The following is a 17,732-nucleotide window of genomic DNA, read 5'->3' as shown; positions in this document are numbered from 1 at the left end:
TGGGTGGGTAGAGGGGGGCTCCCCCTTTCTGAGGAATAGAAGAGGGAAGAAGGGTCGGACAAGGAGGAGAGCGAGGGAGCTACCACCATATGTAAAGTGAATAAATAAATTAATCAATTAAAAATTCCTTCTTATAGGCAGAACTGGAGACTGGAGGTCAGTGAGCAATAAATATCCTGTTGTGAGTAGCCAGTGATGCCACCTGGGACCTTAGTGGAGTCCTGGGCTGTGCTGCTCCTGGGGTCCAAGTCTGGGTCTGCTACAACCAGTTTGCCTTCCCAGGGACGTATCGGTATCTGAGGGCTGTACCAAAGTGGCCTGGGCATTAAAAAAAAAGAGCTAGCCCTTGGTATATTAGAGCAAGAGAGCTAACCCTGGCCCTACCTGGGAGCAGTACTCAGGTGAGTGGCCCACACATTGCAGGAGTTGAGGGTGAGCTTGCTCAGAGTATACAAATGAGAGAAATAACCCTACTACTTCTCTTCTGTGGGGTGCCTTGCTCCTCGTCACCTGTGGCAGGCGGGGAAGCTGAACAGGAGAGAGCTGTCCCTGCCCCTTACCTGCTGCAGCACATGGGAGTTCAGTCCCTGGACCTCACTAGGAAGGATAGTAGAATTGACCCTGAACAGGAGGGTAGTGGAAGAGCCAGCCCTCCGGACCTAGGGAGAGACAACCTCCCCTCCTTTTGCCCTTGCCACTGGTAGCAGGTGGGAGAGTTGACCCCTGTGGAGTGCTGGAAGCAGGAGAGGTCCCCTGCCTCTCATCTGTTGTAGCACCCACTGCACCTCACCCAGGCAGAACAGTAAAGCTGGCCCTGGATATGGGGCTTACATATGAGCAGACACTGAGGGACTGAATGCAGGAAAGCTGGTTCTCTCTCTTGTCTGCTGTGTGGTGACACAACCTAGGGAGAGACACCCTCCTCCCCACCCTTGTCCCTACGTCGTCATCAGAGTGGGAAAACTGACCTAGTTCTTCAGTACCTGCAACCCCTGAGGAGAACAGGCCCTGCATGTTGCCTGGGCAGCAGGGAAGAGATGGGCCCTGGTACAGGGCAGAGGTGCTGTTTAGTCAGGCCAGAGGGCTCGAGAGGGGTTGAAGGGCTGAGCAGTTCAAATACCCTTCAGTGCCAGATCCAGGGCTTTGAATTGGCCCATTCCTACATCTACCCTATTGATGAACTAAGGGGTGAGCACAAAGGGGCCTGTCCTACAGATCCAAAACTACAGGATCTCCATGATGTAGGGCAACGACAGGATGTCGGAGAGGAGTTCCTCTGAGGTTCCGGTATCGATAGAGCAGCAGAAGCAAGAGACCTCATAGAAAACCAAGGAATCATTGCAATGAACATTTGCAAGCAAGGAAGTATAAACAAAAGGGTATATACTCTGGGACATACTGTGACACACTACATCTTCCACCACAAGATATTATTTTGGTTGAGACGAGGTTGCAAGGGTTGGGGGCACAAGGAGGGTGACTGGGATTGGGGTGCATGTTGTGGCAAAACAAACAAACGAAAAGAAAAGAAAAGAAAAGAAAAAAGAAAAACCAAAACTAAAAGATTGCCTCTTATGATTGTTCTCTGCCCCTCTGGACATTAGTTGGCTGTGTGGCTGGAAATATGTGTGCCTGTGTATGTTTGCATGTGGATGTCAGGAATTAATTTTGGGCATCTTTATTATTCCCTCTACTTGTTTACTGAGACCGAGTATTGAGCTTCAGGCTCACTGATTAGGCTATGCTGGCTAGCCAATGAGCTCCAGGTGTTCTCCTTTTTCTGACCCCCAGTCCATGGGTTTCAGATGTGCAACACTGTACCTAGACTTATTTTTTCATGAGTTCTAGGAAATCAGAATTCAAGTCTTCATGACTTTGTGGTAGGCTCCTTACATATAGTTCTACCTCCCCGGCACTCATGTCCCCTTATTTGCCTTTTCCACCTATATACTCAAATATATGTGCACACATATATTTAAATCTATAGTACACTTGTGTCAAAAATGTACACTGTTTGTCTTTCTGAGTCTCATTTATTTAACTTAATCTAATGCTATCTAGTTGTATCCAGTTTTTTTTTTTACTCAAATGTTACGATTTTGTCACATACATACCTAAATGGCCCCAGTGACACACCTGACTAGAATGACAAGGGGATTTAAAAAAGGAAAAGAAAGAAAGAAAAAAAACAGATACAGGGGCACACAGACAAGCTTAGATTGGGTGGGCTGGGCTTTGGCTCAGTGTGTTTATATAGAGAATTGAACAGAGAGGTGGGGTTATTGCTTACAGCTTAACAAGGGGGGCGGGCCTACTACATGCAGATAAAAAGGAGGCAAGGTTTATGGTATACAGGAAGACAAGTTTAGCGTAATGGCTGTAGGAACACTCTCAGTGGGGAGAACTCTTCAGGCAGTACACACCTGCGACAGAAGTTGGGGTGGAGGGATTGGGGGGGTGATGAAAAGAACTAAGGTGGACATATTCTGCACACACAGTTAACATCCACACAGAGACCAGAGGAAATCTTTGCCGCGTCATTCTATGTCTTACAATGGAGGGAAGGCTTCCCCGTTTCTCCATGGGTCTGAGGCTCTGGGGCCCTTGACATGGTGAGATACATCTTAAAGAAATTTTAATTATTTTTACTTCTGATTTTTTTCTCCATTAATTAATTTATTCAGTCTCTTTGCAGACTGATCATAGCCCTGTCCCTCCCCTCCTCCCAGTTCCACCCTTATAGACCCTTCCCCCATTTCCCAATCCCCTTCTCCTAACAGAAGGGGAGACACCTGCCCCCCCCCCCCCCCCCCGGCATGAGTACAAACATACTCTGGCACATCACTTCACAGTAGGACTAAACATGTCCACTCCCACTGAGACCAGATAAGGCAGCCCAGCTAAGGAAGTGGGGTCCAAAGGCAGCAAACAGAGTCATCCTTTACTCCCATTGTTAGGGAACCCACATGAAGAGCAAGCAACACATATGCTAAATGTGTGCATGGGAACTAGGTCACATTCCTGCATGGTCTTTGACTGGTGGTTCAGTCTCTGTAAGCCCCCCATGGGCCCAGGTTAGTTTACTCTGTAGGTTTTTTTTTAATGTGTTCAATATAATATTAGTAGGAAACATATAGATCAATCACATATCAACTTAGCTCTAAAAGTTATTTTTTTTTAATTTTTTTCTTTTTTCTTTTTCCTTTATTACAGCAGGTTACCAAGAAGAGACTTGATACCCAATGAGCATATACAGGGGGAGGTAATCCCCCTCAGGAACAGTCATAGGGGAGGGGAATAAGGGGAAAACGGGAGGGAGGGAGAAATGGGAGGATACAAGGGATGGGATAACCATTGAGATGTAACAAGAATAAATTAATAAATGTAGGGTTTTTTTCCAGTATCCTTGACCCCTCCAACTTCCACAACCAATCCTTCCACTATTTTCACGAGAGTCCATGAGACCAGCCTATTGTTTGGCTGTGGGTGTCTGCATCTATTTCTATCATCTGCTGGATGAAGCCTCTCAGAAGACAGTTATACTAGACTCGTCTCTGTAAGCATAAGAGAGTATTACTAATAGTTAGAGGGGTTGGCTCTCTCTCATGGGATGGGTCAAAACTGGGGCAGTCATTGGTTTGCCATTTCTCAAACTCTGCTCTATCTTTATCCCTACACTTCTTGTAGGCAGTACAAGTTTTGGGTCAAAGTTTTACGGATGGTTTGGTGGGCCCCTCCCTCTGCTGGAAGTTCCACCTGGCTACAGGGGGGTGGTGACTTCAAGCTCCATATCTCCCACTGTGAGGTCTCTCATCTAGGGCCACCTCTATAGACCCCTGAGAGTCTCCCTTGTCCCAGAGATGACTCTCACACCAATTTCTGTTCTCTCTCCTTGTACTCCTCCCTCACCTCCCCAATCTCCCTACACCTGATACCCACTCCAGTTACCCTCCCCCTCCCTTTTCCCACCTAGTTTCCTTCCTGAATCTACTTCAGATGTTTATTTCCCCATCAGTGTGAGATTCAAGCATCCTCTCTTGGGCCCTCCTTTATACTTAGCTTCTTTGGGTCAGTGGATTATAGCATGGTTGGTTATCCTGTGCTTTATGGTTAATATCCACTTATAAGTGAGTACATATCATACTTATCTTTCTGGGTTTTGGTTACCTTGCTCAGAATGATCTTTTCTAGTTTCATCCATTTGCCATCAAAATGGCACCCTACAGAATGGGAGAAGATCTTCACCAATATTACATCTCACAGAGGGATAATATCCAAAATTTATAAAGAACTCAAGGAATTAAACACCAACAAGCCAAATAACCGATTGAAAATGGGGTACAGAGTCCAGATCTGAGTCTCAGCATCTGTCCTGATCCCCTGCTGGATGGAGTCTCTTTCTCAGAGGAGATCTATGTTGGGTTAATATCCACTTATAAGTGAGTGTATACCGTGTGTGTCTTACCAGGTCTGGGTTACCTTACTCAGGATGCCCATCTCTAGTTCTCTCTATTAGCCTGCAAATTTCAAGATTTCCTTGTTTTTAATAGCTGAGTAGTATTCCATTGTATAAATATACCACATTTTCTTTATTCTTTCTTTTCCTGAGGGACATCTAGGTTGTTTTCAGATTCTGGTTATTATACATAAAACTGCTAGACTCTGGTTAGAGTGCTGAGGAGTGGTATGGAAGAATTGGGGAATGGAAGACCCCACAGGGTTCAGGAACCCCAAAAGGAGACCATCAAGGCCTGTGGATTCAGACACAGTGGGAGCTGCACAAATGGTTGCACCAACTAAGGACAATGCATGCAATAAACCTAGACTCCCTTTTCAGATCTAGCCAATGGACAGCTCATTCTCATGGTTATGGCGAGGGTGGGGACTGCCTCTGATATGAACTCTGGTGCCCGCGGTTTGATCACTTCCCCTTTGTGGGAGGCCTGGTTGGCACACAGAGAAAGAGGAAGCAGGGTATCCTGATGGGACCTGATAGGCTGTGGCCATATGGTGAAGCAGGAGGTCCCCTTCTGTTAGAAGTCTAGGGCACTGAAATGGGGCATAAAGGGGTGGGAGCATAGGAACAGAAAGATACAAGGGAAGGGATAACAATCAGGATGTAATCTGAATGAATTATAATGAATTAAAATTAGAAAAATAAAATAAAATAAATGGGGTACAGAGCTAAATAGAGAATTCTCAACAAAGGAATTTCTAATGGCTGAGAAGCACTTAAAGAATTGGTCTTTGTGGAAAGGTTTGTAATCTTTGTCACAGATGAAAGCAGTCTTGGTAGGCTTTGCCCTTGGACACACCACGGATACTCCCTGAGATTAATTTTGAGATAGACTGGGTGGAGCCATCCTGGGCCTGGAATTTAGGAAGGGGACCCAGGGACTCCACCTGGACTATTGTGTTGCTAATCGACCCTCAGTGGGAGAGGAAGTCCCCCCTTGCACGTGAGAGACAAGCAGGCGGAAAAGACAGAGAGGAGCAGCAGGTTCAGACCAGGCTTGAGGATGAGAAAAGGATCAGCGAACAGGCCAGACCAACGCTCAGACTAGAGACACCTAGGAACCCAACCCGTGGAACAGATACTGGAAGGTTCACTCTTTTTTTCCTTTAACCTTTTTTCCCTCTTGTGTAAACTAGCTGGGTTGTATAAAAAAGTTTAATTGTTAAGAAACAGAGCCAACAGGTCTTATTTAAAGAGAAAACAAGGCTGGACTCAGGGATGTCTTTTCTTTCCTTTGTCTTTTATTCTTAGGTTTGGAGATAGGGTTTGAAAAGAATGCAGGCGGAATATAGAAATATATAGAGATGATAGGACAAAAAGTAGATTAGTGAATCTATTCCTCAATTTAATGCCTTAATTGTTACTCATGAGGTTATCATTATTATATAGACACAAAATAAGTTCAATTTTACATACATTAATATAGAACTCAAATTTAAGATTATTCTTCACACACGATATATATTTCTAATATGCAGTATTATACCCATACAACTGAATTATAATACAAGGTTTACTTCCAATACTTTGAAAGTGCTATTGCAGGCTGTTTAGGATAAATAAGTTATACGAGTTAATTGTTAATTGATCAAATCATGGTCATATCAATTACTAGTCTATTTTTATCACAAGAATATACATCCTAGTTCTAACAGATATGATTCTATAGAAATATAAGGTAAAATAGTTAGATAAGCTCTTCAGAAACCCCAGAGTCAAGCAGAATATTGCATTTAAAGATGTTTTTATTATTTTAAAGATTCATTTACAATGAGACAGGATAACTTCTGGCAACATCCAGCCTACCTCAAAGAAGATGGTGAGCATCAAAGTACCTCCTTATAGAGATGGCTTCAAATGTGGCAAACAAGCCACTGGGGAAAATAATTTCTATCACAAACATAATTCTGCCTAAAAATGGGCAAGCTTGGATGCAGGCAGAGTTGATGCCCAAACTCTCTGAAGACAGGGTAAGCAAGTCCTTAATATAGTTCCTGCCTCACAAATATGTCTGCCAGATATATTGGGCCAGAAGGCAGAAGATGATGTTTCAACTTTACAGAGAGTTTTGGATGACTGTTCAGGCAGCAAACTGTCTTTTTTTTTTTTTTTCATTTTTGAAGCTGCTAATCTGCAATTCCTGTCTACCCAGATAATTAATTTCATTCCTTCTGAAGTATCTGATGGGGTTGAAGACCATATAGTTTAGTTTTACAATTAAGCTTAACTGTATAGGGGTTAAAGTGTTTTTAGGTCTAGATAGATGTTTTAAGTTCATAATGATAAGTTATGATAGGTATTGATTTACATTCAGAATTTTAGACTCACCAAGATAGGAAAGATGTTTTCTTCAAGTCTGCTAAATACAAATAGCCAAAACACTATGAAGTTAACATTTATATAATTCCTGATTGTTTTGTGGTTCTTCTTGCTGTAGGTAGTTTGTTGTATATATGTGTAGTAATATAAATGTATAATAAAAAATTGTAAAAAAAAAAAAAAAAGAAAAAGAAAAAAGAAAGAAAGAAAAGAAATATTAACAGTCCTTAGCCATCAGGGAAATGTAAATCAAAATGACTCTCATATTCCATTTTACACCCCTGAGAATGGATAAGATCAAAAACTCAAGTGACAGTTCATGCTGGCCAGGATTTGGAGCAATAGAAACATTCCTCTGTCTCTCGTGAAAGTACAAACTTGGACAACCACTTTGGAAGCAATCTGGTACTTTCTCAGAAAATTGAGAATAGTGCTACTGCAAGACCCAGCTATACCACTCCTGGGTATATACCCAAAAGACGCTCCACCATACAACAAGGACATTTTCCCAACTATGCACATAGCAGCTTTACTCATAATAGACAGAATTTGGAAACAACTTTGATGTTCCTCAACCAAAGAATCTGTGGTACATTTATACAATGGAATACTACTCAGCTATTAAAAACAAAGAAATCTTGAAATTTTTAAACAGATGTATGGAACTAGAAATGGTCATGCTGGTTGAGGTAACCTAGACCCAGAAAGACACACATGGTATATACTCACTTATAAATGGATATTAACCCAACATAGATGTCCTCTGACAGACTCCACCCTGCTGGGGATCAGGACAGAGGCAGGGACTTGCTGCTGGACTCCAGGTGGAGCATTGAGGGTGGTATGGAAGAAGGGGGCATGGGAGAACCAAGAGGTTTCACAAGCCTCCCTTGAGACCACGAAGGCTGGCAGATCTAGACCCAGAGGTGCTGCACAAATTGTTGCACCAACCAAGGACAATTTGTGTGGTTTTTATGGTAAAAATTTATTTCAAACTTAGTGCTATTTCACTAAAATCTTATGAGATTCAAGAAATTATTTACACCATAATTTAATTCTTTTGTGTTTTTAAAGACTTTTTGTGAGCTAAAATATGGTCCATTTTGGAGGAATCTATATCAGTTGCCAAGGATAATGTAAATTTTCTTTCTGTTAGATGGGATATTTTGTAGCAATCTGATAGGTCTGCTTTATCTGTGACTTAGTTTAATACTGAAATCTTCATCTTGTTAGAGCACCTAAAGATGAGAGTTCAGTAGTAAGGTTACGACTTCTGGTGTATCAATAGCTATTTGACTATTTATGACCATTAGTGTTTGCTTTATGTAATTGGAAGTTCAACATTTGGTGTCTTTATTTTTATAGTTGTTATACCTTTTGGATGGATTGTTCTATTTATTAGTATCTAATAATTTTCTCTGTCTTTTCTAATATTGGTTTGAAATCTACATCATCATGTATTGGAATAGCTATGGAAGTATACTTCATCTTTAATGTGCTTTCTATATCCTTTTTTTTTTCATGAAGAAAGTATTGTATTTGTGTTAGTTTCTTTGGGGTGAGTTCCAGAATATTTTATTCAGAAGTTTTCAGTGAAAATCATATTAAATATTGTCATAAACTTCCAAATGTCTTCATCTATATTTATGTAAAAATTACCAATCCTTTGGGAATTTAAAATGTGAATGAACTTATGATATTTATGTATATGTCAATTTGGTTAACTACTGAACAATAACCTAAAACTATGGCAGAAGTAGGTAAGATGGGATATTAGATATCACTTAATTAGATAGTAAAGCCATTTAATAGGTTTTAATTATCCTATTTATTTCCTTATTATGGTCTATTCATTATGGTAACCATTAGCTATATATGGATATTGGACAATAAAATGTGGCTAATGTGAACATGGAAACATCTTTATTTTTATCTTATTTTAGCTGGTTTAAATTTAAAACTATTAATAGATTCAGTTGCTAGAAACCTTTAAATATGAAACTAAGTACAGATTATGTATCTCCAGTGACATTTATGTTCAACTCAGGAAGTGGTTAATTTTAAAGTAGTCATTGTACAGCTAAGAATTAGCATAATATATTTTATTAACAGAGCATTGTCAGAGTTATGTGATGAAATGTTACCCTGTTTATGATGATCTATATAAAATGTTCAAGATACATTCTGAGAATGAACAGATAGAGAGCAAAAATGGTGTGTATGACTGTTACTAAATTTGTAGAGCTGTATACAACTCTAAGATCTGGAGCAATTGCTTTCACTTGAATTTTACTGAATACTTTACTGTGTGGAAAATAAGTGAAAATTTAGAAAGTAGGAAAATAATATAGTTTTTTTTTTGTAGATTTTACACACTTTGGGTTTACATTTAAGTAATGGTAACTGTCAATTTTTTGATTGGAGAAAGAAATGTCCTTTCTGATATACAGAACAATTTTCAGTAGAGAAAATAACAGTTCACTGGTATTTCTATATCCATTCAGAATGTAAATGAGAGAGCCTCATGACCTTGCACTCACTGAATATCTGAGGGCAACCAGCACCATCAGAACTGGGGAACAGGGCTGAGTGTTGTCTGCTTTGGGCTATTAGGCTCAAAATTTCTCAGTTAAATTGGTGGAAAAAGATAAATGGAGCTTTTTTTTTTTTTTTGAGTGTTGATCTCCCATAGATATTCATTCCTCAGAGGATACTGCATGCCTTTTCAGAAGATAATAATTAAAGTAAAGTTGTATTCCAGAAACTTTCCTTACCTCAATTTGGGGGAAAGATTAAAATTCGAGCTTCTGTTGCATTAGACATTTGGAACATAATAAACGGCTTTTTTATTTGTTTGGTTTGGTTTGGTTTTTCATTTTTGTTTTGTTTTGTTTTATATTTTTGAGACAGGGTTTCGCTGTGTAGCCTTGGCTGAACTGGACTGTCTTTGAAAGCCAAGCTAGCCTTGGACTCACAATAATCCACCTGCCCCTGCCTCCCTGAGTGCTGGGATTAAAGGTATGCACCACCACGCCTGGCTAATAAATGTCTTCTTTAGTTCTTAGAAAGATGTTAACCAATGTGTGTTAAGCCGGCATTGTCATATCCACTGGCTACCCTACCCTTTGTCCCTATTGTTAATACTGATGGCAAAAAGTGAGGGACATATGACCAGGCACACATAACTACAGTGAGTTTCTGTATTTTTTAAGATTTCTAATTCCAATGAGAATTTGTATGTGAAAAAGATTTTTTGTTACATCTTTAATCACTTTCTTCTTTGATGTTCAAGTGAAGGAAAATATATGGGTATATTTACAAGTTGCTATGTGAGCAGTTATGTGAAATTTATGCTGTGTAATGGATTATGGAAAGCAGCTTTGAACAAACTAAATGCCCATTTCATTTGATCAAAGCATGTTTTCACGAATCCAATAATTATGCAATGTACTGTTTTTTATAAAGTTTTTCGAAGTATGGTAAACAAGCACTAGGCTCTCCTCATTTGCACAGGAAAATGGACTTATAGGCTAAGGGTGATTTATGTACTGAAGTAATTTAAATTCCATACTTCCAAAGTCACATTGCATATGTTACATGCCTATAATTATGCTCCTCCGGGTGTGCAAGCCAAGGAGGTGGCAGAGTCAGACGCAAAGAAAGAAAGGAGATTGATGATATGGTATTTTGCTAATACAATGCAAAGGCACTAACAGATTATGAGCCTCATTCTTGCCATTCCTTCTCGTTCTTTCTAAATTACATTTTCCAGTTGATGTCTTCACTGATCTGTCATTTCCTGCAACTGCTGTCATTCTGCTGTATCGGAAAACTTTGAAAAATGATAAACAAAATATTTCCAATATATAACTGAAAGTCTTTTAGGTAAAGGATAAAAGGTCTCCCTTCCTCCTTTCACTACCACCTCATACGTGTGCCTCATTAGATGTCAGATGCATAGGATTAAATGTCAAATAATTTCCCCCTTTTTAATTTGAAGCCATTTAGAGTAGGGGATCTGTTTTACTGGAACCAAGATAACATGCTGATGTCCTATGAAAAATTTCGTGAAAGGCAGACAGAAGACTACAGTTTACAGTTCTCAAATTTCAGATATTTTTATGCTGTTGTCTTAAAAGGACTGATGTGGATTTTTTTTTTTTGATGGGTGGGAGAATGTTCCTGTTTTAGGTATTTCTAGCTCTCTTGTTAGGGGTGCTTTAGACAGACAGAATATTTTTATAAATATGAATATAACAAGGCAGGGTAAGTACATCTTCATTAAATTATACATCCTAATTCCTGTCTGGTGCTAGACCCATGATGTTTAACAGTTATCTCCTTCAGGTTGACGCCACTGCATGCTCTATGTGTTCTGTTCTGTCTGTCAAGGCACTCCACTCCATTGTAAAGGGTACAGCACATGCTTCTATGCTTTTTGTTCCTATTCTGAAGAAAAATGTCATCTCATCAATACAAATATGCCATGTCACAGTGTGCACATTCAAAAAGAGAAATGCTACTTTTTGCCTTTCTTTCAGTTGGGAAACTACCTTTTGATACCATTTTTAATGTCAGTTCGACTGTGGCTTTTTTTAGTTCTATTTTGTGATTTCAGATAATGTTTCCCATCATGAAGTTTTATACATTTGATGGCACAAAGAAACAATGAGGCTATATGTGGGGAAATATCGAAGGCCAGCATGAAAAATCAAAAGGAGAGGGCCAAATCATAAAACAGAAACTTTCCTCGTGTTAATAAAAGAAAAGGAAGGTTCTTTCAGACATTCTACTATTCTTTGGTGTGTTTTTAATATTGTAAATAAATACTTGTTGTAGAGCAGCCTATAAAGGAAGAGGCTTATGTTGGGTGATGGTTTTGGATTTACAATATCCAAGAGGCTCTCATCAACATCTTGTGCTTTGGTGAGGCCAACTTGCTGGGAAACTTACAGTAGCCAGCAGGCATACAGGAAGAAACAAAACAGACTCATTCAAGAGTAAGCCTATTTCTGCAGAAGGCCAATTATCCATTTTTAAAACCTAATGACCTCTTAAAAGTCCTATCACTTCTCAGCAGTGGTCTAGGGGAATGCAATTTCTTAATTGAAAAAACACCTCTTAGAGAAAAAAAAAGCCCTCTAAAATCATAGTAGATGGATCTGTAAATAGTGTTTACGTTATTTACCTGAAATGCTGTTGTAAGTATGTCACTTGACTATCAAGATTCAAATCTCTTCGTGATATTCCAAGAAATACAGTAAGTTTATCTAGATAAAAAAAAAAGATTTTCTTTTTCATGTCTTCATGCTATGCTTCTTATCAGATAAAGGGTGATACATTGATTTCTTTCTGCTGTTCTGAAAAATTAACTGACAAAAACAAATTAAGGAATGAAGGTTCATTTTGCTTTATAGTTCTATGTGAGTTCAACGTGGCAGGAAGGCATAGTAGTGAGAGCAGCTAAGGTTGTGGAGAAAAAAATCATTAGGCTGGTGATTCACACTGAGTTTGCTTTCAGGAAACAGAGGCAGATTCCTGTGGGTGCTCAGCTGACCACCACCTCCCCTTTTATTCAGTCACCTGTAATTATTTTTAATGTAGAAATGGCTAGATTTGACCACATGATATAGAAAATTGTAGATATCCTATGTATCTTTTTAATGAACACTTCTGAGTTTGAAAAACCATTAACAAACACCAACAGAATGATACAAATGTATACATTTTTGTATACCTTCAAGTTCTATCTAATGGTTATATTTTAGGCTGCTAATTAAGTTTTGAGTTGTTTTGTATAGACATGTTGATCCTACAAATACTTGACGGTAGCTTTGGCAAGCGCCAATAACCCAAACACTACAGAAAAATAATGGAGATAATAGACAGACAGATAGATAGATGATAGATAAGCAAGTTATTACCCCACTGCACTATAATATTCTATACTTGTAATTATTTCCAAATATCAACACTGCTTAGGTTAAAACCATTTCCAAGTATTTAATTACTTTTTTTACATGGTCATTCTAAATTTATTATATTTGAGACATGCCTATAGTCCATGTGTTTGGGAATCTGAGGCAGAAGGATCATAAATTTGAGGCCAGATTGAGCTACTTAATGATTTCTTGTCTCTGAAAACAAGCAAATGAAATCTGATAAATGAAAAGCTAATTATATATAGTAATGCATAGTATTTTCTAAAAAGTTTGAGGTAATGGTTAATCCCAGGATTTCTTGACATTTTCCAAGGGTCTTTCTTCATTTTATTATTTTTTATGAGGCTAAATAATTCTAATCTTTTCCAGTAGTTTTCTTAAGGAAGAAATATTTGCTAAAAAATCCCTGAAAACCTAAAAGTAATATAGGTCACCAGTTATGAAGCGGTTCTTCCAGTATGAACATTTCTGTATGTTAAAAAGTAATCATTGTAATTTGTGTTTTTATGTAAGTGGAAAATTAAATTATTTTTGTCAGGTAGTAATCACTGAGTCTACAAATATTTATTATCTGTACAAATTATAGCATTAAAATAAAATATACCACTTTCTCTAGTGCTAGTGAAGATAAAAATATAAATGCACTTATTAATCAAAATGATTATTCCTTTAATGAGACTAGTTCAAACAGCAGTAGGAGTATAGAAGGATTGCCAAGGTAGAATGTAGAAATTTATCTGAGTTCTGCATTAGTAGAAATATCTGTGCAACTGGAGCAAAGTGACTACTCTGCTTTTATTAAAGAAAACTGTATGGGCTTGCATGGGGAGAAGCCTATTAGTTTCACATCCTATATATATATATATAAAGGCTAAAAATCGTATCTTGAAAAATTTGTAATAATTCTAAATTAACTATTTTGTAAAGGCTTTAGATTATATCAGGAATAAAATGAAACATGGTCCTGGACTCAAGAATTGTAGCTAGTACACTGTAACATTTTTCTGAGTTCAATTCAACTATGTAAAAACACACTTTTTATTTATTTTTATTTTTTCCCTTTTTTTATTAATTTATTCTTGTTACATCTCAATGGTTATCCCATCCCTTGTATCCTCCCATTCTTCCCTCCCTCTCATTTCCCCCTTATTCTGTGGGAATAGAATCCTCCCCTATGACTGTTCCTGATGGATATCAATAATTTGAACCAAATCAAAATAATAAACACTGTCTTTATGGAAACTGAACAGGAAGCTTTGACCTTCATGCAGTGGTGGAAGTCCCCTGTAGCTCATCAGAGTTCATTGTCTGTGTTTTCTTCCATCCTTCATTCTATTATCAGTGGATAATATCCTGCGCTTGTAGGTGCATCCACGCATTGGAAACTTGCAAAAGTTGCACAGACTTCTCTGTTCTCTAGAAAAAGCAACATTAAACATCTATTTGCTCATCAGAGACTACTGACTCTGGAAAGTGATAGTATTGAAAAATACAATGTAGACTGTATCTCCTTCGTGTCACATATTCATGTCAGTTAGTAATGATGAGGTCAGACAAGATGACGTTCTCTGCACAGTAGTGAGTGTTTTGGATAGACTGTAGGTGATACGGGTGATATATCAGTTTTAAATAGTTTTACTAGGTGTTTATCTTAATTTTCAGGGCTTCAGAAAATGTTTACATCTGGAGGAAGGACTTCTAATGTGATCATTAAAATTATGGAAAGACCATGGTTGAGCAAATGTTCTTGTAGTGTGCTGGAGCATCTTTTGGGTATATTCCAAGGAGTGAATAGCTGGGTCTTGAGGAAGCCCTATTCCCAGTTTTCTGAGATAGCACCAGATAGATTTCCAAAGTGGCTGTACTATTTTGCATTCCCACCAGCAATGAAAGAGTGTTCCTTTTTCCCCACATCCTCGCCAGCATGTGGTGTCGCTTGAATTTTTGATCTTAGCCATTCTGATGGGTGTAAGATGGAATCTCAGAGTTGTTTTGATTTGCTTTTCCCTGATGACTAAGGAGGTTGAGCATTTCTTTAAGTGTTTCTCAGCCATTTGATATTCCTCTGTTGAGAATTCTCTTTTTAGTTCCAAGCCCCATTTCTCAATTGGGTTATTCGGTTTGGTGGTGTTTAATTTCTTGAGTTGTTTATATATTTTGGATATTAGACCTTGATACCCTATGAGCATATACAGGGGGAGGAAGTTGCCCTCAGGAACAGTCATAGGGGAGGGGAATAAGGGGAAAATGGGAGGGAGGGAAGAATAGGAGGATACAAGGGATCAGACAACCATTGAGATGTAACAAGAATAAATTAATAAAAAAAATTTTTTTTAATTATGGAAAGACTATGATGTAACTTAAGCAATGTCCTCAGAAGAACTTGGATACACAGGGAGACACCAGAAATCTACCCATACAGAGGAAGGACAAATGATGATGCAGAGGGAAAAGCGGCCACCTGTAAATCAAAGACAGATGTTTTGGGAGAAGTCCACTCGGTTGACAGTTTAGTCTTGGATTTGCAAATTTCAGCGCTGTGCTACATATATTCCTATTGTTGAAGTTAGCCTGTAGTAATTCTCTTTAGCATTGCCAGAGCAACTAATATTGGCTCCTATGCTCAAATAGACAGAATGATCAAAGAACATTACTTGTGTTCTCTGAGGGTGTGGTCAGTGTGGCACCACAGACTCTAAGTTGTTAGAACATGTTTCTCTTTTTATATTCACACAGCAAGGGTTCTACGCTTAGTCTCTACCTCTGTAAAAACCAGAGTTGATTCCTAATTCTCCTACTAGGCCTTCAAAAAGTAGAATGTATCAGGCTACCAAAAAGAGACTTGATACCCCATGAGCATATACAGGGGGAGGAGGTCCCCCTTCGTCACAGTCGTAGAGGAGGGGAGTAGGGGGAAAGTGGGAGGGAGGGAGGAATGGGAGGATACAAGAGATGGGATAACAATTGACATGAAATATGAATAAATTAATATATATATATATATATATATATATATATATATATATATATATAAGTAGCATGTATTTTTCCTCCCTTCATCTCTATGTACATCTCACTGTGAAAATCTGCTACTCCCACTACACATCCAGACTCAAGCGAGTCTCTTACTCCAGGCTCATGAGTGCTGAAGTTTCAGGTGAAACTACCACATTTAGTTCCAGAATCCATCCCTGCTTTCATTCCTCACTGAGGGATTTTTGCAGTGCCCTTAGGCAGATTTTTTGAAGCAAATGGATTCCTAATTTAGTTGTCAGACAAATCACTTTCCAGAGAAGCAGTCACCTGCCTGAAAGATGCTCATCTTTTGGTTGTACAGACACCACTCAGGGGCATCTTTGAAAACAGGAAGTGAACTGTGTAATTGCTCTCTCTGATCACAGACCATGTGGCTGCTTGTAACACGTTTTGTCTACTGCAGACAGAAATTGTATTATTCCCACCCCAGTATTTTAGTTTCCTTCTATCACCCTTCTTTCTTGTTTTTCAGTTTTTCCAATGAAGTTTTCTGATTGTAGCCGATGTTATTCTAACAGAATATTGTCTCAAGTGAAGACGAGCACTTCAAAGATTTTTCCTGTGGCCAGCAAAGTGGGTTGGGCATAAACATGATGATCTGAGTTAAAAACCCTAGGACCTGCATGGTTGCAAGGGAGAATTAACTCTCAGAAGTTGTCCTCAGATGTCCAAACCCATGCTGTGGTAAGGAGGGCTGCACAAGTACACACATGCATGTGAACACATCTGTACAACAATATAACTTAGAAGATTAAGAGAATAGAGCTAGAACCCAGGGCAACTATTTGCAGAAAAATGGCAACCCGTGGGCTGCGATTGCCCTGAATATTGATACACACACTGAGCTGGAAAGCAGAATATCACCAGAAATGCTCACTAGTGAGCTGCATTGATTTGTATTTTAGCACAGAGAAGTCCAAACATACAGTGTTGGTAGCAGTCTGTGACAACAGGGTCATTTGACCTTCTTTGATGCATAGATTATTGAATCCCAAACATTTGATTAACGAAGTTCAATTTCTAATGCATATTTATCGCTCTGCTTGGGTGTCTTCTGGGATTAAAAATAACCAGAGAAACCAGAGCATCTGCGAACCTAGATCTAGGGGCTACTATCGCTGCTGGTTGTGTTCATGCTCTTGTGGTGCATGTCATCTGAAGTTTATTACAGCCGCATCTCTGAAAGTTAGGCTTCTTGTGATAAATTTAAAATCAAGGTGCTTGTCCTTGCTAGATAACTATCAAAGCACTGAGTGTGGGATGCTAAGGGATGTGAATATGACACAGTAAGGACACCATGAAGGGGACTGCCTGGGTGCTCTTGGTTTTGTCGTCTATCCCATGGTTCTTTGGGTTTGGGGAATGGTAGGACTTTCGTGTGTTCTTTCATCACAGATGAAACGAAGCTGCCCCTTCCATTCTAGAAGTCTTAGGCAAGACTCGAAATGTAAGCAGTGTTGCTAATTTAAAATTGTCACATTAAAACTAATAAAATGCTGGCATGCAAAGGCTCCCTTTCCTGTATTAGTATACTTTAAAAATGAACACATAGTAGTGCTGGTTTTTAAATACTAAATAGTTGTATCCATCATCTTACAAGACAATATTTCTCTGCCTTCTTTCCACTGTTAGTTTTATTTGTAGATGTTACTTCAGAAATTCTCTAAAATGCAATGAATGGTTTATAATACTGAGAACCTTGGTTTGATGTAAGAGAATTTTTACAGAACTAGTATGGCTTATATGAAGATTTTCTAAAAATCTTACCACAACCAGACCTTTAGATGAAAATGAAATTCACAGCTCAGTGTTCTAATACCCTGCTCTGCCGACAACATGGGCAATTCCGGGGTTCATCAAATACAATATTTGTACAATGTCTTCTGAAGAGCTCCAAATTTCTAACAAAGTTGATTTTA

The sequence above is a fragment of the Acomys minous genome, assembly GCF_964271855.1.
Source record: "Acomys minous genome assembly, chromosome: 10".
Lineage (NCBI taxonomy): Eukaryota > Metazoa > Chordata > Mammalia > Rodentia > Muridae > Acomys > Acomys minous.
The sequence above is the reverse complement of the archived record's forward strand: the minus strand, read 5'-3'. Positions refer to the sequence as shown.